Source organism: Petaurus breviceps, unplaced genomic scaffold (genome assembly GCF_028583685.1).
Source record: "Petaurus breviceps papuanus isolate PSGF00001 unplaced genomic scaffold, PetGlider_PUasm1.0 126, whole genome shotgun sequence".
Lineage (NCBI taxonomy): Eukaryota > Metazoa > Chordata > Mammalia > Diprotodontia > Petauridae > Petaurus > Petaurus breviceps.
In genome coordinates this window covers 79,533,827-79,561,803 of record NW_027185655.1, presented here as the reverse complement: position 1 = coordinate 79,561,803, position 27,977 = coordinate 79,533,827, and positions in this window count along the sequence as shown.

Genomic DNA, 27,977 nt, shown 5'->3' with positions numbered 1-27,977 from the left:
TATCTATCTATCTATCTATCTATCTATCTATCTATCTATCTATCTATCTATCTAACTATCTATCTATCTATTACAAGCAAAATGCAAAAAATAATCATTTATAAAGTGCTAACTCTGTGCCAGGAACTGGGCGAAACTCTAGAGATACAAACAAAAAATTAAATTAAAAAGAATGACATATCCCTAAATTAAGTCACTAACATTCTAATGGTGGGGGGAAATATATTAAAGGGAGTTAGAAATCAGGGTAAAGGGGTAGGAAGATGGGGAGAGAAAGTACACATGTGGTGACATGGTAACAAAATCCTTAGAACCAGAAGAAAAGCTAAGATGGCAAAGATCATGACTGTCCTGGTCCCCCAAATGGGGGGAAGTTTCTTCTATCAACCCAGATCAATTTCTCCTATCATCTTCATGTCTGCATTGCCTTAGTTGTCTTTTGGACATTTCAAATTGAATTGCCTAAGGCACCTCAAACTCAGTGTGTACAAAGTTGAACTCTCTATATTATCCCTACAACTTTTATTTCTTTTTGAGGGCACTCCAGGATTTCTGGTTGTAATGGGAATGCAAATTTGGAAGATCTTCCCTGCCCCTAGGCTAAAGTGCACCTGAAGCCTGGGGTGGGAGGCTTGTTTTTCAGTAGATATTTCTTGATTGGCTAGTGGGTCCAGAAGGTCGTTATATTCTCTGAGCCAGGAGAAGGCTATATAAGCCCTGATGTGTAGCTTTGTTTTGGGGGCTCACTTTGAGAAGTGTTCTCTGATTTGATCTGGATTCTGGGAAGCCGTTGTCCAGAGCCCCCCCCAGCTTTGAAAAACCCAGATGTTGAAAGCCAGATGTTGATTTGGTATGGATGTAATGGTTGGACAGTTTGGAAAGCTGTCTACTTGATCTGTTTCTGTCTTGATAATTCTGCCTGTATACTTTGAAGTTCGGGGTGCTGACCTTTTTCCCCTGAACTAGGTGAATGATACATGTTTGACTGATTAAAGTAAGCTTGTTAACCCATTTTGAGTTGCTTTCCTTTATAAAAGCAGATCCAGGAACCTGTGGTGGCGGCAAACCCTGAGGACGCTTGGGGTGCTTGCTGCTACACTGGTTCATAAGCTTGAGACAATGTCAGATTCCTTACTCTCCCTCATCTCACCTAACCAACTGTTTGCCAAGAAATGCTTTTTTAAAATAATGCTGCAATATCTCATATTCCATCCATTCTGTTACTCACACTGCTACCACTGAATTTCAGAATCTCACCCTATTTCACCTGGATTATTGCAGCAGCCTTCAAATTTGTCTACCGGAACTTTCTCTACACTACAATCTATCCTAGATACTGCTGCTAAAGTAATTATTTTGTAAACAGAGTCCTGTTCATGTGACTTCTTCATTCAATCAATTCCAACAACTTCTACTATTTTCTAAAGCTTTACACAAGTGGGTCTCAACCATTCTTTGCAGCCCCACTGTACATTATTGTTTCTCTAGCACTTTGAGATGTAGCCAAATTGGCCATCTTTGTATTCCTCACAAAGCTATTCCATTTCCTTTCTTTATTTCTTTGTGCTGGCCATCCCATCTGTCTGGGAATAGCTAAGCGGTACAATGGATAGAGTGTCAGGCCTGGAGTCAGGAAGACATGCTCAAATCTGGCCTCAAATACATGCTAGAATGCTAGTTGTACAACTCTGGGCAAGTCATCTCCCCTCTGTTTGGCTCATTTTCCTCATCTGTAAAATGGGGATAGCACTTAGCTCCCTGGGTTTTTGTAAGGATTGAAATAGATAAAAATTGTAACATGCTTAAAATAGCAGGCACTTTATTAATGTTAATAATCATATTATTATTTCTGGAATATATTCCCTTATCATTTCTGTATCACAGAGTCCTTCTCTTCCTTTAAGGTATAACTGAAAAAAAATTATTGCCAATATATTTTGTTTAATTCTTTATTCTTGCATCCCCAAGGCATAGCACAGTGACTGAAACAAAGTAGGCACTTAAGAACTGTTTTGGGGTTGATTGGTATAGGCCTAGACATAGCCTGTCTTTAAGTTTTGAGACTTTTCTTATCTACTCAAGAGTCTACATAAGTAGCTATGTTGTTAAGGGTTACTTTGGTCTGAGAAGTTACAGGTATGATCAGCGAGGCCATCAGGGAGTTGAGTGATACACTTCCAGGAACAATTACACGGTCTATTTTATCACAGTTCTTGAAGGAAAAAAATTTATGAAGTTGTTGAAGAAGCTGTGGATAAGGTAGCCAAAGAAAGAAGTTAAGCACAAATGGAGCTTTCTTAAAAAAATGTTCCAGGAGAACTAGTCATCAATCAGGAAAGTGAGACTCCAAGAACAGAAATTCCATCAAGGTTGTAAAGAATTCTGGAGGAGGTAGACAGAGGAGGAGGGAGTTTGCTGTGTCCTCTAAGGAAGTAAAAGATTACCTCAGGATTAATGTTTGGTCATCTATGTTCAAGGATAGACACTATACAGAAAAGGCAACCAGAGGTTCAAGCTTTAGCTTATGTGGCTGAGCCCTTAATGAAATTGTCAAGTAATAAGCAGTAGCCATTTCTTCTTGGGTGAGAGAAGACTCCCATCTCTCCCTTTGCTTTCACATGAGGTCTCAGAGCTAAATGATATTACAGTTTATATGATTATTAATTAACTCTGTGATTTGCTCTTTTATCCACTCATTGTTCAGCATTGCATCTTCAGTTAGGTATGTGACATTTCCTGTGCTCTTACTTTGATTATTAGGTTTAGATAGGCAGAAAGACAAACAGACAAAGCATTTACTAAGGACTTACTTCGTTCCAGGCTCTACAACATAGGACATGATCTGTATATGCTTTTCAAGTGGAGGTTATATGACAAAATATCAGTAATACATTCTTTGGATATTAATAACCTCCGAGGTCTTTTCCAACTCTAAGAGTCTGTCAATTTATGTTCTCTAGAGAATGCATATTGAAGAGCAATTCCCTTTGGATAAAGATTTTCTCCAGATTCTCTCATTTTTTATAGTTTTACTGATTATATTAATTTTCCAAAGACTTAAGGCCTAGTCAATGAATTCCAAAGTTATTCAAAAGAGATGAACTAAATAATTCATACAAGAAAATCTGAAGAGAATATATACAGACAAGTTAATGACATGTGATTGAATATGCAGACCATTAATTTAGATAGATAACTATTGTTATATCTATATCTATCTACCTATCTAGATATAAATACATAGTTCTTTTTATATATGTATGTATATACACATATGTATTTGTATGTGTGTATCTTGAATATATACTACAGATAGACAAAGGACAGGGATTTGGGACCAAAATTTAATAGATTAAAGTTAACCATCAGTTTTCTGGAAATTAATTGATCAGAAGCACTCTATTAGCAGTAAAAATGAATCATTATATATTTTAAAGCAATTGGGATTAAGTAACTTGCTCAAGGTTGCAAGGCCAGTTTGTGTGTGTATGTGTTTGGCGGGGGGAGGTGTTAAGTATCTGAGGTCAGAACCAATCCCATCTCTTCTCGACTCTGGGACCAGAGCTCTTACTCACTGCACCACCCAGCTGACCCAATGAATCATTACATTTCTTGTGGAAAAAATCAATGGTTTCTCAAGTTGTAAGGATCAATCATCATGGGCTACAGGCTGACATGGGAAATCATATTTAAAACAACTGTGTATAAGCTACCAGTGGAGTGATAGCATAGAGAAAATAATAACTTCAGAGTTTTATGTTCTGTTTAAACCTTCCCTGATTTTCCCAATTCTCCTGATCTGGTTTGTGAATTTAAAAACTTTATAATAATTCCATATAGCTCTTTATTATTGCCATGGAACTGTTATAGACTAAGTCCTTTTGATTTATTCCATAATCATGAAACCACTGTTTAGATTATTTTTTAAAAAAATCTTTACTACGAAATATCTATAGAGAAAAGTTAATAAGCATTAAATGGTCCCTAAAGGTTTATTCTGTGCAATGTGGCCATGTTGAAGGGTATCAATGACAAAGGAAGACATTTAATAGCAAGAGGACAAGGTCCAGGGTCAACAAAAATCTCTGAAACATTGTTGAAAATTATTTTCTTCTTTACCTAAAAATATCTTTCTTATTCATTCAACAAGCTCTTACTTAAACACCTATTAAGCACTTATTAAATATACAATGCAAAACATGGTGAAAGGCATTTGGGTTATAAAAAAAATGCCTGATTTTAAGAAATTTATGTTACAGTGGGCAGCATAGCCTCAGGTGAAGATTTGAAATGCAAAGCAAATATTTGAGAGTTAATTTTACCACCAGTGACCATGGTCATAGATGATAGAATTATAGCTCGGAGGGACCTTGTCAGTCATCAAACCCAACCACCTTAATTTATAGATGAAAAACTGTAGATCTTAGAAATTAAATGCCTTCATTTATATCACACAGATAATATCAGTTTGAGATTCAAATCTACTTCTTCCTGAATCAAAATCCAACACTCCAGCCATTATATGATGTTGTCCCTTCAGAAGGGAGATGGTATGGTTTAGTGGAAAGAGTACTGAGTTCAAATGTTGCTTTTGATTTTTACCACCTATACCGTGGTAAAAATCACCTTACTACACTGGACTCAGTTTTCTCAAACACAAAATGAGAGGGTTAGACTAGATAGCTTCTGAGATCCCTTCCAGGTCTAGCTCTACGATTTTTTAATATTTTTAAGTGATTTTGTAATAAAAAAATTTAAATCTATTTCATAATAGATTTCATAATAATAATGATTTTCTAATAATTTTAAATTTTTTTTAATAAAAAATGTTGAAATCATTGAAATCTATCTGTACTTGATTCTGAGTATATCTAAGCACCACCCTTCAATGATTCTCAAAACACAACAGTAATTTATGTGACTCAAGTGGAAAAGAGGCACAACATCATTTAAATTTGTAAATAATAATGTCATCCTAAAAGTATTCCAATGACTCCAGAAGGAGCTAAAATTGATGCAGAAAAAAGCTGGAAATAGCTGCAACTTCATAGATATCTTTCTAAAAGTCCAAATTTGGCCAATACGTCACTGAATATTCCTCCTTGAACTTCTTTCTTGCTAATCATCTCAAAACAGCATCAGTCAACTGTCAAAGATTGCAAGTTTTTTTATAGTCAAAAAGGAAAAGGGAGGAAAAAAATATTTCAATATTTTTTCAACTACTAAGAGATTCTCAATGACTATCTTCTACCTGTACTACATGTGATGAATAATGACACCATCAATTTCATGTTCTTCAAACTCCATTACAAATGCCTGATTTTGATATTCCTTTTCCTCAATGCTAAAGATGAGTTTTATTAAGATTCTTGGACAAAGATATAATGTTGGCACATAGTAGGTGCTATATAAAGGTTTATTCCTTCCCTTCCCTCCCCTCTCTAAATCTCCCTTTCTCTTTGAAGGATAGTAGGATTTGTTAGATAATAGCAACTCTTAGAGTGTTTTCACTCTGTGGAAGAAAGCACAGAAAAAGAGTTAACAACATAAAAATGATTCTAAGAATTTGCATTAATTTTGATATTTTCCATCAAAGAAATTTAAATCTATGAAACAGAGACTACAAAGCAGCTTCAGCCAGGGAATCCTGAATCAAATCAAAGACTGAACTTCTATCCTTTTCAAATGTGGAAGCTGAGAGGATGGATGGCCCCATCTGCTCAATTTCTGTAGAGAAAATGAACAGAATCATGAAGAGCTATGAAAAAAGTGAAAAATTGCAAAAACTGAGGACATCAAAAATACATGTGGTCCATCCTATCTTTAGAGAAGGTACGAGGCAAAATGTTTTTGTTTTTTTTAATCTCCAGCAAAGAATAATTCATAATCTTCTGTATTTTTCCAAAGTTTTACACAGCTAGAATGTTCTTTTGAGATACACTACAACCTTATTTTTACAAGAGATATTTATATTTATATTTACATTTATATATTTGCATTTGTTTTTATTTCTAAATGTGAAAGAAATTTGGATATTTGAGTGTGGGGAGAATTCCCAGAGTGGAAACTTCATCTACCCATCAGCAAACCATTTGAGATTTATCATCTTAAGAGCTTCTTGGGGATACCAAATTTTAAATTTTCTTGGCCATGGTCATGTAGCTAGTGTGTCTCAGAGGCAGAGCATGAACCTTGGTATTTCTGGCTCCCGTGCTGTTCTCTATTTATTATGCCCCTAGAGAATGTTTAGTTAATTGATTCATCATCATCTTTTCATTTCTAGATGATATGGTTAAAGAAAAAAAAGGACATATTCCTTTTCATTGTTAATCCAATTAAAGCAATCCTATACACTAGGGAGGGGAGGTAAAGGTAATAATATTCCATGGGTATGGTAGACTGCCTACAATATCAGATTTTCTATGAATTCATATTCTTTAAAAATATAATTTATTGATATATTTTATTTTTTGCATTATATACATTTATCCCTGTATTCCTCACCATACCATTTCAAGAGAAAATCATCCTTTATATCAAAGTACTGATCTGGTTTTGCTGAATTTTTGTCTATTCTTCCCCCAGCACCCTCCTTGTTAAGCATTGTACTTTATAAAAGATGGTTTCTGGAAAGGGAGAGGGAAGATACAAGGGAAAAGATAGGAAATGTAAAAATAATTTTTTGACAAAATTGTAAGCTGGGTTTTTAAAATCATACTGTTTCATTCTTTATTGATTATCCTCCTGAAATCATGAATCAGCCTTTTGGTCTGTCTTTCAACTTTTAAGTATTTTTTTTTGTTTGTTTGTTTTCTACTTCTTTTTATAGTTTGGAAATACACCTGAATATGGTATTCTGGTAAGGGTACCAATAATTCCAGGAGCAGATTTTTGCATACCAAGATTAATTGTGTACCTTCTTTGGGACTAAGGGAAAATTCTCTTTATCAGATATCTGTATTTCTCTGGTCAACAGTTCCCACACATTTAGCCAGCTAAACATTTAGGAATTTAAACTGTACCAACAGAATTCACAAATGCTTCTCTAGGTAATGAGGACATATAAAAGAGGATAAGATAAAAGGTAGCTAGTAAAACATTAGAGTAAAAATAGAAGAAATTAGTTGTTTGTTTTCTAAATTGGCACATAGTTTTCTTGCATACTTAATGGTATTGAAGTATATTTTAACCTCCTTGAAAGTTAAAATATATCTAATTTCAACATTTTTCTTATATAACTCTTACCTTTAAAATGTAGGGACTGAATAAGATGACTTATATGTCCCTTTCAATACTAAATCTATGATCTTATTTGTATTATATCATACTATTACAGGTCTATAGCTGGGAGGATTCTATTGAGAATTAAGAAAGACCTTAACTTAAAAATTCCATAATTCCCCACTGCATCCTGGGTCATCTCCAGTCATCCATGATCTATATCTGGTCACTGGCCCTGGCCCTGGAGGAGAAAATGAGGATGTTGACTTTGCACAGTACTCCCTCACTCAAATCCGATTAGTTTGTAAGTCATGACATCATCTTCCTGATGTCTTCTTCAAGAATGAAGGACAAACCACACAATTCAATGATTCCAATTCATTTATGAAGAAATGTAAAGTGATTTGCCCATTGTTACACAGGACCTATCAGGCTAGATTTGAAGTCAGCCTCTCTGTTCAATATTACTTGTTTTTTGTCTCAGAAAACATGCTGTATTGGGCATTCTTAGAAGACTTAAGAAGAGTCCTTAAAAGAGAAATTTCCATCAAAATTAAAGTCCAAAAGACTGCTTCAATATTCATCTAATTTTAAATGTAAGAAAATCATCTTCACCACAAGGTCTACTGGAATATGTTACATTTGCAGGGGTCAGGATTATTTGGTTTTTGTACCTGTGCACATCCTTGAATAGATAAAATTCAAAATTCTGAGGATTAGGTGCAATCTAGATATAGCAACTTTTCCATCATTGAGTTAGTCTGAAGTAGAGAGTAAATTAGTACTGGGATCATTGATCATTCCTCGTGTGTATAGAAGAACTCCCTGTGTGTATATGAGATCTCTCATGATCTCATATACAGAAGGGAAGAATTTTTCAAAGGATAAAACATTTAAGCTTTTGCTATGTACTAAGTACTATGCTTAGCACAATTTATACTCTGGGATACAAATGAATTCAAGAATTCTTATATTCAAGGAGCTTTTATTTCTAAGGTAATAATCACATAAAGAGGAACTAGAAAAAGGACCAGCAGAAAGCATGTTTCCTGACAAGGAGGCTGAGACAGATGAAATAATTTTGAAAATAACTGGGACAAGGCAGGCAGGGAAGCCAATGGTGCAGCGCACAGAGAGAGGCAGGCCAGGAAGCTGACAGTACAGCGGGCAGAGACAGGCAGGCTAGAAAGCCGATGGCATGCAGAAGCAAACTGGGAGGAGGCCTGATCAATGAGGGGGGCAATTTGTCCCACCAACCACAAGGGCCACTACCAGGCTTATCACCAGAGGGCTGGCACTGGAAAGAGAAAGGCAAGAATCAAATTCAGGGCCCTTGTCTGGGTCAGGAAATACTCCTGGGACTACCACTCTATAGCCCAGAAATTTTAAAAGCCCCTATCAGGACTTCCAAGGACCAGGATGGCAGAGTGAACCCCAGGTGCTCCAACTGCCCCCCCAAAAAACATAGTAATTATTGACCCAGGGAAAACCCTAAACAGTAAAGGCTTGGCAACTCTAGAGGAAGGGTGTGGCTAGGGCCCTGTCTCAAAATGGGTAGAAAGCAGACTACAAAGATTCTGGAGTCCTACAATCCTCAGAGGGAGGAACCAAATTCAGAGGGAGACAATGTTGACTCCACACCCACAGCTGAAACATCAACAGGGAATGGGTCCCAAGCACAGAAAGCTTTCCTAGATGGTCTCAAAAACAACTTTGAAAACTCAATGAGAGAGATAGAAAGCAAAATGAATAATTATTTTAAAATCAAAATTGCAAAATTAGAAAAACAATATAATGAAGAAAACAGCTCCTTAAAAAGAAAAGTGTGTGATATGGAAATGGAGCTCCAAAAACTAAAATAGGAAAATAATTTGATAAAAACTAGAATCAACCAAATTGAAGCAAATAACTCTATGAGGAACCAAGAATTGATCAAACAAAACAACAAGAATAAAAAATTAGAAAAAGGGGTTAAATATCTCAATGGAAAAATAACTGTCCTGGAAAACAGATCCAGGAGATATAATCTGAGAATCATAGGCCTACCAGAAAATCATGATGAAAAAATTAGCCTGGACAACATTCTTCAACAGCTCATTAAGGAAAACTGCCCTGAGATACTAGAACCTGAGGGTAAATTAGAAATCAAGAGAATCCAGCAGACACCTCCTGAAAGAGATGCCAAACTGAAAAGTCATTGAAATGTTGTGGCCAAACTCAAGAAGTACCAGGTAAAAGAGAAAATACTTCAAGTGGCCAGAAAGAAACAATTTAAATATCGAGGAACCACAGTGAGGATTGCACAGGATTTGGAAGCCTCTACACTGAAAGATTGGAGGTAGTGGAATACAATTTTTCCCAATGCAAAAGAGCTTGGGTTACAACCAAGGATCACCTATCCAGTGAAACTGAGCATATTCTTCCAGGCAAAGAGATGGTCATTCAACCATATAACAGATTTCCAGATCTTCCTGATGAAAAAGCCAGAGCTCAATGGAAAATTCAACCTCCAAATACAAGATGCAAGAGTGACATAGAAAGGTAAAAAGGAAAACACACACACACACACTGTTATTTAATAAGAGCAAACTGTTTATACACAAGTAGGGGGTATGAGTACAAATCACACAAAATGAAGATTAAAAAAATATCTTATTAAGGGCTACAGACTAAAATGGAAGAAGAGGAATTAATTAAGTGGAAAAGGGTAAATTATGCCACACAAAGAGGCATAAAAACAATATATGAGCTTTTTCTGCATTGGTTCTGGTGCAAGGAGGGAATAACACAACCAGGTGAGCATAAGACTCTATGGAGAAGAGACACAAAACATGTCATAATAGAGAGAAAGAGGGGAGGGAGAGGAGCTTAGCATGAGATTGGTTTCTGTCACTCTTGGTGTGAAGAAGAAATAACATACTTCATTAAGTATAAAAATATTCTACAGGCAATAGAAGGGGGAAAGGGCTACAAAAGGGGGGGGGTGGTTAGTAGGGAGGCAAGTAAGGGGAAAAGTCAGTTTGTTGACTCACATTTCATGATTTTCTTGCATCATTCTCATTTCTCTTCCCAATTTTTCCTCCACTTCTCTCATTTGGTTTTCAAAATCCTTCTTAAGTTCCTCTATGTCCTGTAACCAGTTCATATTTTTCTCAGAACCTTTTGGTGCAGGAGTTAAGACTTTGTTGTCTCCCTGCCATTCCATGTTTTGATGCTTTTTGTCCCCAAAAACTGAATCCAAAGTTGGATTGCTGTGCTTGCTTTGCTTACTTTGCTTGCTCATCTTGTCACTTAACTTTTGAGGTCTTTACTACAGTGGAACTTTGCTTTCAGAGGGGAGAGTTTTGTCCCAAATAGCTGGGGTTTTTGCAGCTGCCAGAACTATTAGTTGGGTGCCCTCTCCAAAGTTTTCACAGGCTCTGGAAGCTGGTCACACCCCCAGGACCTACACCAAAGACAGGGATCCAGATCCAAGCAGTTTAAAGCAAGCACAATTACCCCTCATAATGGTTGCTTGGTCCCCCTACCTTCTGCAGGCCAGGATCTCTGAGGCAGCCATGCGGTGGTGGCTATACAGACACTGCATCTCAGTCACTTGTCCCTCCAGGAGCAGAGGTCAGAGTGCATTCTCAATCCTCCTGTTCCCAAAATCCACCACTGACCTTTTACTTTGCCTTTGGCATTTAGAAATTGATAATTCTGGTTAATAATTCTGGAAACTTCCACAGCTGCTGGTGATCTACTCTACCAAAAGTACCTCCAGCCATGGGGCCTCTCTGAGACTAAAATCACAGGCTCACACAGGACTGACCTCTGCTCCCAGCACTCTTACTGATGGACCCTTACTGTCTACTTGCCGGGCTGCCTTCAATGGGATGTATTTTTCTCTCTGTTAACTTTGTGGGTTCTGTAGCTCTAAGATTTGTTTAGAGTAATATTTCATAGGTATTTTAGGTGGTTATGGGGGGAGCTCAGGGTGTTTTCCTCCTTCTACACTGCCATCTTGACTCCATCCCCCACTTTGTTTCTTCTTTACCTATTGTAATGCCATCAATTTCTTTTTCTTCTCTAATTGCTAACTCTAATATTTCTAGTGCAATATTGAATAACTATGATGATAATGGACATCCTTGTTTCACCACTGATCTTATTGAAAATGTTTCTACCTTATCCCCATTACATAGAGTGCTCTCTGATTGTTTTAGATAGTTGCTACTTATCATTTTAAGGAAGACTTCATTTATTCTTGTGTGCTCTAGTGTTTTTAATAGGAATGGGTGTTGTATTTTGTCAAAACCTTTTTCTGCATCTAATGAGATAATCATATGATTTCTCTTAGTTTTGTTGTTGATATGGTAAATTATGATGATAATTTTCCTAATATTGAACCAGCCTTGCATTCCTGGTATAAATCCTACCTGGTCAGAGTGTATTATCTGCATGATAAGTTACTATAATCTCTTTGCTAATATTTTATTTTAAAAGTTTGAATGTATATTCATTAGGGAAATTGATATATAATTTTCTTTCTCTGTTTTGGCTGTTCCTGCTTTGGGTAACAAAACCATATTTGTATCACAAAAATAATTTTGTAGGAATCTTTCTTTGTTTTTGCAGATAGTTTATTTAGTGTTAGAATTGATTGTTCTTTAAATGTTGATAGAATTAATTGCAAATCTGTTTGGCCTTGGATATTTTTCTTAGGGAGTTCATTGATGGCTTATTCAATTTATTTTTTCTGAAATTGGGCTATTTAAGTATTTTATTTCCTCTTCTGTTAATCTGGGCAATTTATATTTTTGCAAATAATCATCCATTTATAACGCTAATGCAATACCCAAATACCTGCTATGAATATGCATACATAATTCCAGGGTAAATTCACAAAATATAATAAGCTCTATTCCTCAAAGGCAAAACCCCTCTTTGTAGGGGTTAACAATCAGCTTTATGCTAGTATAATTTTCCCAAAATATTGCTGATAACAGGAGTACCATCTTCTATAGCATTCCCTAATCACCTTTTTCACAGGGACCAGAGAGAAGAGGGGGCAACTATCCCTTTGTCTTAATGGGGTCAATTGAGATAGGCACAGCTTGTGCACTCTTTTGAATCCCCTCAAGCCTTGATGGGGGCTTGTCAAGGCATATACAGATTCCCCTGTGGGTTTTTCATATTTTCTCCCACTCACTGAACAGTGCCCACTTGATTTATAGGGCAACACAGAAAGAAGGCATCTTGCCAACATTAAGCTCACAGGTTAACTATAGCAATATTATCATTCTGTGCAAGCAGAGAAAATTTCAATTATGTCACCTCCATATATGAATGGGCAACGTCTGCAGGATTGCCTGTCACTATGATTCTAGGAATTACTTTCTAAAATCCTTGGAGTTATTCTGGGAGTTATTATCTGACACCTGCAAACTAGGCATTGCTATGACCATGGATCCTGAGAAACTGAACTCTAAAAAGGATGACAACTGCTCCTTACATGTAATGTATATTCCAGATATGATAGAGTATGTGCTAATGGACAGAAAGGGAAAAGAGTAGGATAAGATCGAGCAAAAGTTAATAGCCCAGTATGACTATAATAAAAAAAAGTGACTGAAGAAGAGTAGAATAGTATAAGGTTAGGAAGATCTAAAATATCAGAGATGGAAAGGACCCCCAAGAATATCAAGTGCTGATCCTGGAATATACCCAAGTATATTCCAAGTATGGTGCAAGCCATACCCAGACAAGAATCCCCACAACAACTTACCTGAGAAGTACCTATTCAATTTCTGCTTGAAGACAATCTTGGTAACTGTGAAGTACTTACCACAGCACCTAACACATAGTAAGTGCTATATAAATGTTAGTTGTTAATATTATTAACTATTGTCATTATTAACATTATTAAATCCACTGTCTCCTAAAACAGTTCTTTCACTCTAATTTGTAGTAAATCTACTTATTTACTTCTTCTTTCTCTAAACTTTCTTCTTTGGATATTTTGTCTCCCATGTTTTCACTTACCCACTAAGAACATGGTATTAAAAAATAGAAAGGATCATAGAACTCTAGCCTAACCCCTTCCTTAAGAGCAAACATTGGCCCACAGGAGTTAAACAAATTGTATAAGCAATAGAGCCAGAATTCTAGGCAAGGTCCTTGGACAAGGTCCATTACTACTGCCAGCACATCAAAACTGCCCTTTTACAACTATCTTCCAAATCTATATGATCAGTTCTAACATCTCCCCAGAAATAGTCCAATATACCCAACTGGCTCTATCATATCACCTTATGACTATCCTGTCAGCTATTTAAAATATCCAATCCTGAAAATACACTCTTCCCCAATTCTTCCTCTCCTCTTTACTTCACTGTTTCTGTTGACAGTGCCACCATCACCATTTCAGTCACTGAGATTTGAAAGCTTTTGATGAATAACATTTGATTGCTTCCTTTTCTTTGACTCCTATATCTCATTGGTGGTGAAATGCTCTCAGTATTTTCTTCAATTTTATAATTCTGTCCCATTCAGTTTTTTCTCTCTTCTCCCACTATGGCCATCTAAAAAAATCTGGAATTGATTGTGAGACGTGGAAAATATTGCCACAGGACTACCCAGCATGGCATGGCCACAGTAAAGAAGGCATTGTATTTTACAAGCAAAGCAGAATTGTAATAGCTCCAAAGAAATGTGAGAGAGATACCTAAATTTAGAGACATATACATTCCAAATATTCATAAGGACTTATTTGTGTCCAACCATAGTTGAGCCTTCTGAGCTTGTATTGATCTGATTAGCCACGATGTGACACATTGCACTTTGACCCCAATATAATGATGTCATTTTGTCCTCTTCAAGAATGAAGAACAACTTCCAACCAACACAATGTATGAAATTATACTGAGCATTAATTTTTGAAATGTAGTTTTAAAAATGGAAATAAAATGCCTTTTCTTCCTTTGCATTTCCTCTTTCTCCCTACAGTTTTCAGGAAGTACTTGTGAGAAAAATGCCTTTCAATTAACTCACACTTCACACAACTTCAGTGTCATCATTCCCTATGCTAATTTGTTGCTAAATCTGTTTTTTCTACTTTACACTTGTCATCCATAAGTCCCTTTTCCTCTGCTAATACAGACAGCCTAATTGAGGGTTTTATCATCTTTCCCCCAGACCATCACAAAAGCTTTCTAATTTGTTTCCCTTGCTCATCTCTTTCCCTTCTTTAATCCATCCTCCCTCCATACATCCCTCCTCAAAAATTCTAGTAGACCCCTGGTTCCTCCCAAATAAAATATAAAACTTAAAATCTCATTTGGCATTTGAAACTCTTCATATCATTATGCTTTCTTAAATCTTCAGTTCTTTTGCACTTTACTCTCCTCCATACTCTCCTCAATAATTCAGTCTTACTGGCCTACTTGGGGCTCTTAAATAATGCACTCCAATTTCTATCACTGTGCCATTGCATTTATTATTCCCCATACCTGCAATACTCTGTCTGATCTCAATTCATTCAAATCTTTGGCTCTTTCAAGACAGATCAATGTCTACCTCCTACAGAAGGTCTTTCCCACTGACTCAACTAACTCCCTTTCCCTTGTGGCTAGAGTCTTCTCCTCTATAGTTACCATGTGTTTACTATGTGTGTATCTTGAATGAACCTGATTATTTATATGTTGTCTCTGCCTTTAGAATGTAAGGTTCTTAATGTTAGGAATTGTTTTCTGTATATTCAGTACTTACCACTGTGCCTAAATAAATAAATAAATAAACCACTGTGATAAATGTTTGATAATTGTCAAAAGAACTAAACATTGGTGAGTGTGATTCTTTAAGTGATTAAATAGTGAGCATTATCAGATTACTTCTACTCTTAAGTACTGATGTATTTAAGTCTTATTATGCTGACCCTACTTGCTAAATGGTACTAAATGGACAAAACAAGAAAATTTTCTCTTTTTAAAACATATAAGATATTAGATATTACTGAAAAGTCTATGACTATAATATTTTACACATTTCTCTGAATCAAGTTCTCATCTTTTTTAATTGTTTAAACATGTATATATGCCATTTTAAAAGGTACAGAAAATGAAAATTGTGAAAATGACAAAAGCTGACCATATGTGTCAAGAAAACTTCCTGATCTGAAAGTCTAAAGGCAATAAGTCTAAAATCAATACATAATATGGGATATAGCTGTTTCAGTGACACAATATCTCAATTCAGAACACAACTGGAGATACTGAAAAAATGAGATATTTTGACCAAAAACATCAGAGGGAGCAGGATACTGAGCTATTCAAAATTAAAGGGACAAGCTAAGAAAGGAACAAAAGAACATGCAAATATATATATATATATATATATTTTTTTTTTTTTTTTAAATTACTCTCTCTAATTATGTTATTTTGAAGATTTATCAGATGTAGACCAAGAATGGTCCTGGCAGATCAATATCATAGTCCATACACACCAATATGGACAAAGAAGAACTACCTCAGAAGAATTGATAGATGTCATGAGGAAAAATATCATAGAACATAAAGTATTAAATATGATCAAAGACCTAAAGCTATGGTAAGAGAAGAAAGAGATGAAACAGCATTGTTTGGCAGCAACACCATTTCTGAACCATCACTATTGAAAGATTATTTTTAAATAAATACTTACTTTAGTTGTCCTCAGCCACAAACCTTTGCTTTAAAGCAAAATATGCTCTGTCTAGGCAATTTATATACTGTGGTACTATCTACAATATAGTGTATCTGCTTGGGATCTTGTATTTCTAAACTATGTTTTCTTGTAGGGCAAATTTCCAGATTTGCTGAAAATTTCCCAATATAACTAATTTATTACTATTTTTTTGTTTTTAATATTTTTATTCATGACATGGTTTTTACATTACTTAAGCTTCCCAATAAGTTTTCTTCCTTCCTCTCCTGGAGAGCACACCATAGGTAACAAAGTATTTAAAAAGAGAGGGGGAAAAGTAGTTCAGTAAAACTAACACATCAGCCATTGAATTGTGTTCCAAACCCATAGAACCTCTAGGACAGTTTGATTTCATTTAATTTCTTTGGCACCAAGCTTGGTCATTATTATGTTGTAGCTTGCACACTTGTATACATTGTATATGTAGTTTTCCTGGTTCTGTTTCCCTGTCTCTCAGTTCATATAAAGCTTCCCAGTATTCTTTGCATTCATTATAATTATTATGTCTTACAGGACAGTAATACTCCACCATTACATTCATGTACTAAAAGATATATAAAAAGTAGTTATATTGAGGGAGAGGCAGGTCCAGAAGGCATGGACCACAGAGGCAGTGGCAGGCCCGGAAGAGGCCTGATCAACTCGGAGGGAAGTCATGCCACCAAACACAAGGGCCACTAACAGGACTATCACCAAAGGGCTGGGACTGGAAAGAGCAAGGTAAGAACCAAATGCAGGGGCCCCTGTCCTGGACAGCAAATACTCCTGGGGCTACCACTTCATAGACCAGAAATTTAAAAAAAAACCCTATCAGGACCTCCAAAGACCAGGATGAAAGAGTGAACTTCACTTGCTCCAACCCTCCCCCCCACCACCTCTGACCCTGCAAAAATAGTAACTATAGCCCCAGGGAAAAACCCTCTATAGTCAAGGCTTGCAATCCCTAGAGGAAGGGCATGGCTAGGGCCCTGCATCAAAATAGGTAGAAAGCAGACTACAAAGACTCTGGAGTCCTATGATCCTCAGAGGGAGGAACCAAACTCAGAGGGAGACAATGTGGACTCCACACTCACAGCTGAAACATCAACAGGGAATGTGTTCCAAGCACAGAAAGCTCTTCTAGATGAGATCAAAAAGATCTTTGAAAACCAAATGAGAGAGATAGAAGACAAAATGAATAATTCTATCAAAACAAAAAAAAAACACATTATAATGAAGAAAACATCTCTCTAAAAAGAAAAGTGTATGATATGGAAAAGGAGCTCCAAAAATTAATCAAGGGAAATTATTTGCTAAAAACTAGAATCAACCAAATTGAAGCAAATAACTCCATGAGGAATGAAGAATTAGTCAAACAAAACAACAAGAATGAAAAATGAGAAAAAGATGTAAAATACCTCAATGGAAAAATAACTGATATGGAAAACAGATCCAGGAGAGATAAACTGAGAATCATAGGCATGCCAGAAAATCATGATGAAAAAATGAGCCTGGACAACGTTCTCCAAGAGCTTGTTAAGGAAAACTGCCCTGAGATACTAGAACCTGAGCGTAAAATAGAAATCGAGAGAATCCAGCAGACACCTCCCGAAAGAGATCCCAAACTGAAAAGTCCTTGAAATGTTGTGGCCAAACTCCAGAACTACCAGATAAAAGAGAAAATACATCAAGTGACCAGAAAGAAACAATTCAAATATCAAGGGTCCACAGTGAGGATCACACAGGAATTGGCAGTCTCTCCACTGAAAGATCAGAGGAAGTAGAATAAAATTTTCTAGAAGGCAAAAGAGCTCACATTACAACAAAGGATCACATACCTAGCGAGGCTGAGCATGTTCTTCTAGGCAAAGAGATGGTCATTCAATGATATAACAGTTCCAGACCTTCCTGATAAAAATCCAGAACTCAATGGAAAATGCATCCTCCAATTATGAGATGCAAATGTGACATAGAAAGATAAACAAGTAAAACACACACACATACACACACACAAACACGCCCTGCTATTTGATAAGAGCAAACTGGTTATAGACAAGTAGAGGGTACAAGTATAAAATACACAAAATGACTACTAAAAAAATCATATTAGGGGCTACAAAGGGATCGCAATGGAAGAAGAGGAATTAATTAAGTGGAAAAGGGTAAATTATGCCACACAAAGAAGAATAAAAACAGTATAGCAGAGCAAAAGCATGGAGGGAGATAAGAATCATATGAGATTTTCCCTCATTGGTTCTGGTTCAAGGAGGGAATAACAACCAGTTAAGCATAGAACTCTATGGAGAAGAAATGCAAAAAGTATAATTTTAGAGGGAAAGAGGGGAGGTAGAGGAGCTTCACATGAGATTTCTTCCTCTCACTCTTGGTGCGAAGAAGAAATAACATATTTCATTAAGTATAAAAATATCCTACAGGCAGTAGAAGAGGGAAAGGGCTATAAAAGGGGGGGGACGGAGGTTAGAGAGGCAAGAAGTAAGGAAAAAAGGGATGACAAAGGGGCTGATAAGGGAATACTGAGGGAGGTAGTGGTCAAAAGGAAAATTATTAAGGGGGGGGAGGGAGAAGGTGTGAGCATTACCAGGGCAGGTAATAGGATGGAGGGAAAGAAACAGATAACAATTATAGCTGTAAATGTGAATGGAATCAACTCTCCCCTAAAACAGAGATGGATAGCAGAATGGATTAAAAATCATAATCCTACAATATTCTGTTTATAAGAAACACATCTGAAATAGAGGTATACCCACAGGGTAAAGGTAAAAGGCTGAAGTAAAATATATCATTCCTCAGCTAAAGTAAAAAAAAAACAAACAGGGGTAGCAATCCTTATCTCAGATAAAACAAAAGCAAAAATTGACCTAATTAAAAGAGATAAAGAAGGAAACTATATCCTGTTAAAAGGAACCATTGAGAATGAAGCAATAACATTACTTAACATATATGCACCAAGTGGTATAGCATCCAAATTCCTAGAGGAGAAGGTAAAGGAATTAGAGGAAGAAATAGATGCGAAACTATACCAGTGGGAGACCTTAAACTCCCCCTCTCTGAATTTGATAAATCCAAACTCAAAATAAACAAGAAAGAAGTTAAGGAGGTGAACATAATTTTAGAGAAGATAGGTATGATAGATCTCTGGAGAAAACTGAATAGGGATAAAAAGGAATACACTTTCTTCTTAGTGGTTCATGGCATATATTAAAAAATTGACCACGTTCTAGAACATAAAATCCTTACAATTCTATGCAGTAAGGCAGAAATGAATCCTTCTCATATCATGATGCAATAAAAATTATATGCAATAAAAGGCCATGGAAAGACAGACTAAAAACTAATTGGAAATTAAAGAATTTAATCCTAAAGAAGGAGTGGGTCAAACAAGAAATTATAGAAACAATCAACAATTTCATTCAAGAGAATGATAATAATAAGACAACATACCAAAATTTGTGGTAATAACAATAAAGGCAGTTCTTAGGGGAAGTTTTATATCCCTGAGTGCATAAATGATTAGATTGGAGGGAAGGGAGGTTAAAGAATTGGGCATGCAGTTGAAAAACCTAGAAAAAGAACTAATTTAAAATCCCTTATTAAATGCTAAATTAGAAATATTGAAAACCAAAGGAGAGATTAATAAAATTGAAATAAAGAAAACTATTGTATTGATAAATAAAACTAAGAAGTGGTTTTATGAAAAAACCAACAAAATTGATAGAGCCTTAGTCAATATGATAAAAAAAAAAGAAGAAAGCCAAATTATGAGTATCAAAAATGAATAGGGAGAATCTACCTCCAATGAAGAGGAAATCAAAATAATAATTAGGAATTATTTTTTCCAAATTGTATGCACATAAATTTGACAATCTTAGGGAAATGGATGAATATTTACAAAAATACAAGTTGCCCAGATTAACTGAAGAGTAAGTAAGTTACTTAAATAATCCCATCTCAGAAAAAGAAATTGAACAAGCAATCAGTCAACTCCCTAGGAAAAAATCTCCAGGGCCAGATGGATTTAGTAGTGAATCCTATCAAATGTTTAAAGAACAATTGATTCCAATACTCTATAAATTGTTTGGGAAAATTAGTGAAGAAGGAGTCCCACCATATTAATGACACAAATATGTACTGATACCTAAATCAGGAAGAGATAAAACAGAGAAAGAAAATTATAGACCAATGTCCCTCATGAATAGAGATGCAAAAATTCTAAATAAAATACTAGGAAAAAAGACTACAGCAAGTTAGGATTTATTCCAGGAATTCAAGGATGGTTTAATATTAGCAAAACCATCAGTATAATTGATCATATCAGCAATAAAACTAGCAGAAATCACATGATCAACTCAATAGATGCAGAAACTGCTTTTGACAATATACAACATACATTCATATTAAAATATTAGAAAGTATAGGAATAAATGAAGCCTTCCTTAAAATAATAGGTAGCATCTATTTAAAGCCATCAGCAAGTATTATATGTAATGGGGAAAAGCTAGAAGCATTTCCCATAAGATCAGGGGTGAAACAAGGGTGTCCACTATCAACCCTCTTATTCAATCTGGTACTAGAAATGTTAGCAGTAGCAATTGGAGAAGAAAAAGAAATCAAAGGAATCAAATTAGGCAAAGAAGAGACCAAGCTATCACTCTTTGCAGATGATATGATGATATACTTAGAGAATCCTAGAGAATCAAGTTAAAAATTACTTGAGACAATAAATAAATTTGGCAAAGTTGCAGGATATAAAATAAACCCAAATAAATCCTCAGCATTTCCATATATTTCTAATGAAATTCAACAGCAAGAGATAGAAAGAGAAATCCCATTTAAAGTTACTGTAGACATTATAAAATATTTGGGAATCTACCTGCCAAAACAAACTCAGGACCTATATGACCACAACTACGAAACACTTTTCACACAAATAAAGTCAGATCTAACTAATTGGAAAAATATCAATTCCTCGTGGCTGGGTAAAGCTAATATAATAAAAATGACAATTTTACCTAAATTAAATTATATATTTAATGCCATAGCAATTAATTTACCAAAAAAACTACTTTATAGAGCTAGAAAAAATGTGTGCATCCAGAGAAAGAACTAGAAAGAACTGGGTTTATATCCAGATGGAAGCAAAATACCTGATCTTTTTTCCTTTTCTTGTTTGGCTTTATATCCTCTTTACCATTTTCATTCCATCTGATATAATCCACCTTTATAACCTGACTGATGTATAATGTGAAAGTATTTACAGATCTTATACTTGACTATATGCCACCATGGAGGGGAGGGGAGGGCAGGTGACAAAATGTGAAACTCAAGTAAGTGTGGCATTGAATCCTGTAAACTAAAAGTAAACAAATTAATTTTAAAAAATTTAAAAAGTAGTTATATTAATGAACATTTGAGAATAAGGGTACTAGAAACTGAGGATAAGATTCAGTAAAGGCTTCATTCAAAAGGTGGTGCAAAATTCTTTGAATAAGGAAGGAGGACAAGTATCTCTTCACAAAGCAATGAAGAATCAATGAAAGAAACAACCTGTTTGCAGAAAACTTGATTTGAAACTCAATTAAGTCAGATCAGTAAGAGTGCATTTAAGGCAGCAATTTGAAAAATAATAAACAGATGAAAACCATCACTTTTTCTAGGTAAACTTTTTTCTCTTTTAGTGACAGTGGAACCAAAAACTTTTAGACAGTGTGATTGTGGTCTTCAATGTGACTTATGAGTAAGTAGACAATGAAATAAAGAAATATAAGATCAGTCCAAGATCATACAGAGGAAGTGCTAGGCAGGTACATTTGAGTAGCAAGGTTATGCAGTGGATAGAATGCTGGGCCTAAAGTCAAGAAAACTGATCTTCCCAAGTTCAAATTTGACCTCAGACAGTTACTAGTTGTGTGATCCTGGGAAAGTCATTAAACCCTGTTTGCCTTAGACTCCTCATCTGTTAAATGAACTGGAGAAGGAAATGGCAAACCACTCTTGTATCTTTGCCAAGAAAACCCCAAGTGGGCTAATGAAGAGTCAGACATGATTGAAAAATGACTGAACAACAAAAACATACTGGAAATCTATCACATTGAATAACTTGAAGAGATCAAGTCTAAAGAAAAGATAAAGTCTGAAAAAAGGAGAGAGTGAATGACTGAAAAATATCACAAAAGCCATTACTGTAAAAAATTAAAATTGAGAGTTTATGTCAGTGACTACCACCCTCCATGTCTACTTTCTCATCTTTACAAAATCCTGTTACACAGTAAGGACTGAATATGTGCAAAACCTCAAATAATTCCTACCCTCAAATTGTTTTAATTCTGTGTGGAGAGGAGTTCAACAGCTAAATAAGTTATTATTAACCATATAAAGACATACAGCCATATAAGAAGGGCGAAATAACTCACTAATGTGATCAGGAGTCATGAAAGGTATGGCAAAAGAGGTGAACCTTGAATGAAGCTTTACCACTTGGAGGAGAAGAGGGAGTGAGTGAATTCCAGGCATGCACCAAAACCTGAAAAACCAACCAAACAAAAAATCACTATCAAAATGAATTATACAAATAGTAAAGGTATACTTCATTGAAGAATGAGATGGGAACTGTTAAGTTTTACAAACCATTATCTATAGAAAATGACATATTTATAGTGAAATTTAAAAGCACAAAAAACAACAATTCCCATTCCATTTCTTGTTTGTTGGCTATTCAAAGAAGCATGCAATTTAACAGGTCAAATTGTGAACTTAAAGTTTCTCCTCCAATAAGGTTTCTCCAAGATATAGATTGAAAATTATTTGAAGGTAGCCACACCAAAATTCCTTCCTATTTAATTATATCCCAATAGAGCATAAACATTATTTGGGAAAGGAATTGTTTTGTTTCAATCTTTGTATCTCTAAAGATTACACAGCGGGTGCTTACACATATCTGTTGAGCTAAATCCTATTGAAAAGAGATAACTTTACTGATTCTTTGATTAATATCAAATGAGTCATAAAATAAACAGGAAGTGTATATTTATATTTCTATTGCTCTTGCTGATCACAGAAAACACCAAAGCTATTTCTTATGCCTTAAAGGCACTGCACTGTTTATAATACTATATAACATAGTAAAACATAAAACCTATCCTCATTTCATTATATAGCAGATACTAATGAGAATATGAAATAATTTTGAAGATGAATATTGTTTCATTTCATATTCTGTATCAGTTAACATGATGTGTTAAAGAAACGTGATAATGAGGTTACTGTCATGGGAAAAGTTTGACAGTGTAGAGAGAAATTATGGAGTGGTTGGTGGAGGATAAGGGTGGTACAGAATATCATAAACAAGACATTGCAAAAATATTTGTATGTGCTTAACATGTGCTGAGCACTGTGCTAACACCACGTACACAATTATTAGCAGGAAAGTCCCTGAACCCAAGGAGTTTACATTCTAAAGATACAACATGTCAGTATAAAAATTTTGAGAAATGATTTCTGTTTAATTAATCATTTTTTTATTGATCAAGCTAGTAGATGATTAATAAAAAGGGGTCAGTGGCACTCTCAAAAGCCACAGATTCCTCATGGCTCCTACTCAACACTTATGAGCTCTTGGAAGAGTGGGTCTTCTGAATGGTGGAAATCAATTTTGATTTGTTAACAAATAATGGGAAGAATGAATATTATAATGAGAGGTGGATTTGTTCTAATGAGAGAATGGGGGATATGACTTTGATTATAGAATTGGCTTCCACACATCTACAGCATTGGGCAATCTAGACAAAGGATCTTCCCCCACCAAGCCTGAATAGAACAAAATGGGTTGGAATTCACCTCAGATTAAATTCTTCATAAGGTTCTCTAATTGGTTGGGGCAACAACTCGAACACGAGGTAGACTAGGCAGTGCAAATTATTGGGAAAGGAAAGAAATTTCCTTAAAAAAGAAAAACCCAGGATCTCCCCAATAATTGGTTATTTAATAATTGTTTTTCTCAAAGGCAACATACAAAATGGTGTTGAAACGATAGATTGGAGAGGTGAGGCATGGTGTAGAAGTCCAGAAAGTCCGAAGAGCCAAGATGTGAATGCAAGCTAACCATGTGGGGCTCATCTCTAAAATGGAGGTTACAGGAGGATCTTACTAATGGAAGAGGCTGGAATAGCAGAGAGGTGTGCTCAGATGAGGTGCCTGTAGGAGACTGAAGGAAGCCCCACTGTGGAGAGTCATTGCTTTAAAAATGAGGAACAAAAAGAAGTCAGAATATCAAGAGATTATGGAAAGTAAGATTAGAATATCAGATTATCTTTACCCAAATCCATATGAACCCTTTTTCTATTATTAAATTAATTGTACTTGTTTTGTCATTGAACAAAAAGCATCCTATAAAAATAGCTTGACTTTAACAAATTATTTCCAGATGTCTTAAGGAACGAATTCAAAATCTGAAATCAGAGCCGAAGTACAAACATATTATACCCAAATAATTTCAGTTTAGGTGGGTCATTTCTTTAACACTTTTATGTAGCTTGTGTGCAGGCAAGCTTCCTTTTAATCACAAGTCCTTCATAAGTTTCTGCTGTTAAAGTTTCAGGAATATAAAGTTTATAAGGAGAGTTAGAAGTCATATAAGGATGGACCTCTACCTCTTCAGTTGATGGAATGCCAAAGTAAAAGTTATAATTACAAAGTTGACATGGTTTTAAAGAGAAATTATAGGTCATATAAATGGTTAACAAAACAAAACAAAACAAAAACTGTGTGATGTGATTGACTATCTGACTAAACCTCTTATTGGTTTCTTCTTTCAATAGAGAAATGCATATTTTAGTCCAAGACAAAGGCCAATATTTCTCAACTATTCACACTTTTCTCATAATAATAAAAATTATCAGGAAACTTTATCTTTCTCCACCTACTTTTTAAACATTATCAAGACAATCAAAATAAGCATTACAGCCATAATTGAACTTATATTTTAATTGGTAAAGCTCTTTCTTTTGTTTGGAAGAGTGTGAGTGGAACCCAACAATTCTCTCCAATGATTTATTAATTTTTATTGTGCTTATAATTTCTACTAATTGCTGGATAATTTATTTACAGACCAATTTTAGCACTAAAAAAGTGTTACTACAGAAGGTCTATGCTCTCAATCATTCTAGAAAATTGCAAACAAAACAGAAGATATTACTTGGGAATTAATTGTGAGATTTCTAAAAATTAGAGAAGAGAATGTTCTAAGGGGGACTTGAACTCAAATGGATCTGAAGTATACCTGAAATAAACAAATACCCTGAGTGAAGAATTTTCAGGAAAGGAAAGAGTGTGAGTTCAAATATATAGACTTGAAACTGGAGGAATCTTTGCCCTTGTCTAACAGAGGACCCCTGGGAAATCATTTAATCTCTCTGAGCTTCATTAGCCTGGTTTGTAAAATGAGGGCATTAGACTAGATGTTCAAAATTCATTAAAGGTGGAGATTGAGTTGACAATCTGTAGAGTTTTCAACTTGAAATCTTGAAAACTGGCTCTGATAGCTTTGTGAATCTGGACTAGTCACTTAAATCACTTAAATTAAGTCACTTACCTTCTCTCAGCCTCAGTTTCCTAATGTGTAAAATCTGAACAATTATAACAAATTTCTCACAGGGATGTTAGGAGGATTAAATGACACAAAATAGACAAACTTTAAAGTTTCCATAAAGTCTAGTTACTATTTTATTATTTAAATTACTTGAGTCTTTATGAGAGCAAATTTGCTCTTGGGTTACTATTTGGCCAATGCAATACTCACAGCAGCTGCTTTGAATATGAAGGCATATTCCCAGGTTTGAATTGCAAGATATAACAGACTCTCTTCCTTGAAAAGAAAACCAAGGCATTTATTCAAACACCAGTAATCCAAATTTATTATAGTAGCAAAGTCTATACATATTGCCAATGCAAGAAATACAGACATCCCCAAAAGTTTCCTCTGTTAGGCCTCCTCACAAAACCAACTCCGTTAAGCAAAAATCCTCCCTCTCTCACTCATGCTAGCTGCTCTGCCTGCCTGCCCCTTCCTTCTCCCAACTCTGTCTCACTCTCACTTCCTACTCCACCCATTTAGTAAGCTCCTCGCATAACAGACTCATATGACTCAGGCTCATTGTCACTCAGGCTTCCATATAACTCAGGCTCAAAGCCAGTCACATAGGCCTATTAATGGGCAAGAAAGATCTTCCCATTCCATTAACAATGCATTAACAGCAGTGGCTTGTTGGCACAGAGAATAGAGCACTGGCCCTGGAGTCAGGATGACTTGAGTTCAAATCTGGCCTCAGACACTTGACACACTTACTAGCCATGTGACCTTGGGCAAGTTACTTAATCCCGTGTGCTCTGCCCTCCCCCTTCCAGAAAAAGCAAAAAGAAATAATAATAATAATAATACGTTAACAATAGAGTTGCTCCAGTAATTAAACAATACAAATTATTTGCTTTATATAATCTTCTAAATAGTTTTAATTGAGATAGTACCTCAGTTCTTTCAAAGAGATTTAACTGAACCTAGAATAAGTTTGAGTAACAAACATATCTGTCCTTTATTTTTTTTCTCTTTTTCTCTTAATTCAAATATAAACTTAGTTTTAACTCTTATTTGAATGAACTGTAACATATCATACTAATTGGGGTGTAAGTCAAAAGCATTGTATTCTTTTTATTTTATGCATCTGTTGTTTCTGCTTTGCAAAGGTAGAAGTTTTTATATACTCCATGTTTCCTCTCATAACATCCTTCTAAGATATGCATAAATGTGATAAGGACTATTATTTTTCATAAAAATAAGCACCTTTCATGAGTTTCATAACAGATATGCTGTCAATTTGATATCTGCCTCACTGCTTTCACTGAGTTTTGACAAAAATGTATCTTGTTTACAGAGCATTTATTGAATCTATTTATGAACCTCCCCCTCCTACCCCCTGGGACTCTGTTTCCATAGGAATTGTCACATTAGAAATAAATTACTTACTTTATATACCAACCACAAATACAAACCTGAAACAAGAGAAACCAAATAGGGTCATATACATTATAAGTCATGATCAATACTTAACAATGAGGTGAATGATAGTTTTGTATTTCAGGAATTAATTTTTCATCTTAAATGGGAAATGAAAGTATTTAAAATTTTCATGTCTTTGCCAACCTTGAAACATAAGATGAAACTAAAATATGTAGGGGATAAAAAAAAGTTTTCTCTGCCACCACTCAATTTATCATCAAAACACACAGCTATGATCTTTAACATTGGAGAATAAGGTAGAAACAGTCAATTTCCACTTGGAGAATAGTGTATCCAATAGGAACATCAATCCATATCCACTTAAGGTTTTTTTCCCCCTCTCTCCATTTTACATCAAGAGATCAATTATTAAAGTCCCACTCAAAAATCTACCAAAGCCACTTCACATCAGAACATGGCATATTCAATAACATTGAATTCTCATGTTGGAAAAAATATCCATTTAAATTTCTCAGCATTTTTGTATATTGGAAGGAAACATAGAAAATAATGACTCTTTTTTTTTCTTTTCAAAAGGAGGAATAAACAGGCTGGTGCTTATAAACAATACTTAAAGAATTAGGTAAGTCCATTTGTATAGAGAATATGTTAAAAGAAAAACCTAACTTTTTTTTCAAATTCTAAGTGCCCAAATTCACTTCTCCTCTCTTCTCCTTGAGAAGGCAAACAATTTGATATAGAATATACATGTTAAGTTATACAAAATATATTTCACAATTATGATTATTGTGTATTTCCTTCCATCTTGTTTTCCCTATTTATCCCCCTCTCTCTCTTTTTACCTTCTTCTTCCTCAAAAGTCTGTTTTCCTTCTGGTCACAGCCTCCCTTAATCCATCTTCCCTTCTAACAATGCCCCATTCTCTTTTATCCTCTTCCCTTCCTACTTCTATATAGAATAAGATAGATTTCAATATCTAAATCAGTGTATATATTATTCCCTCTTAAAGCCAATTGTGATGCGAATT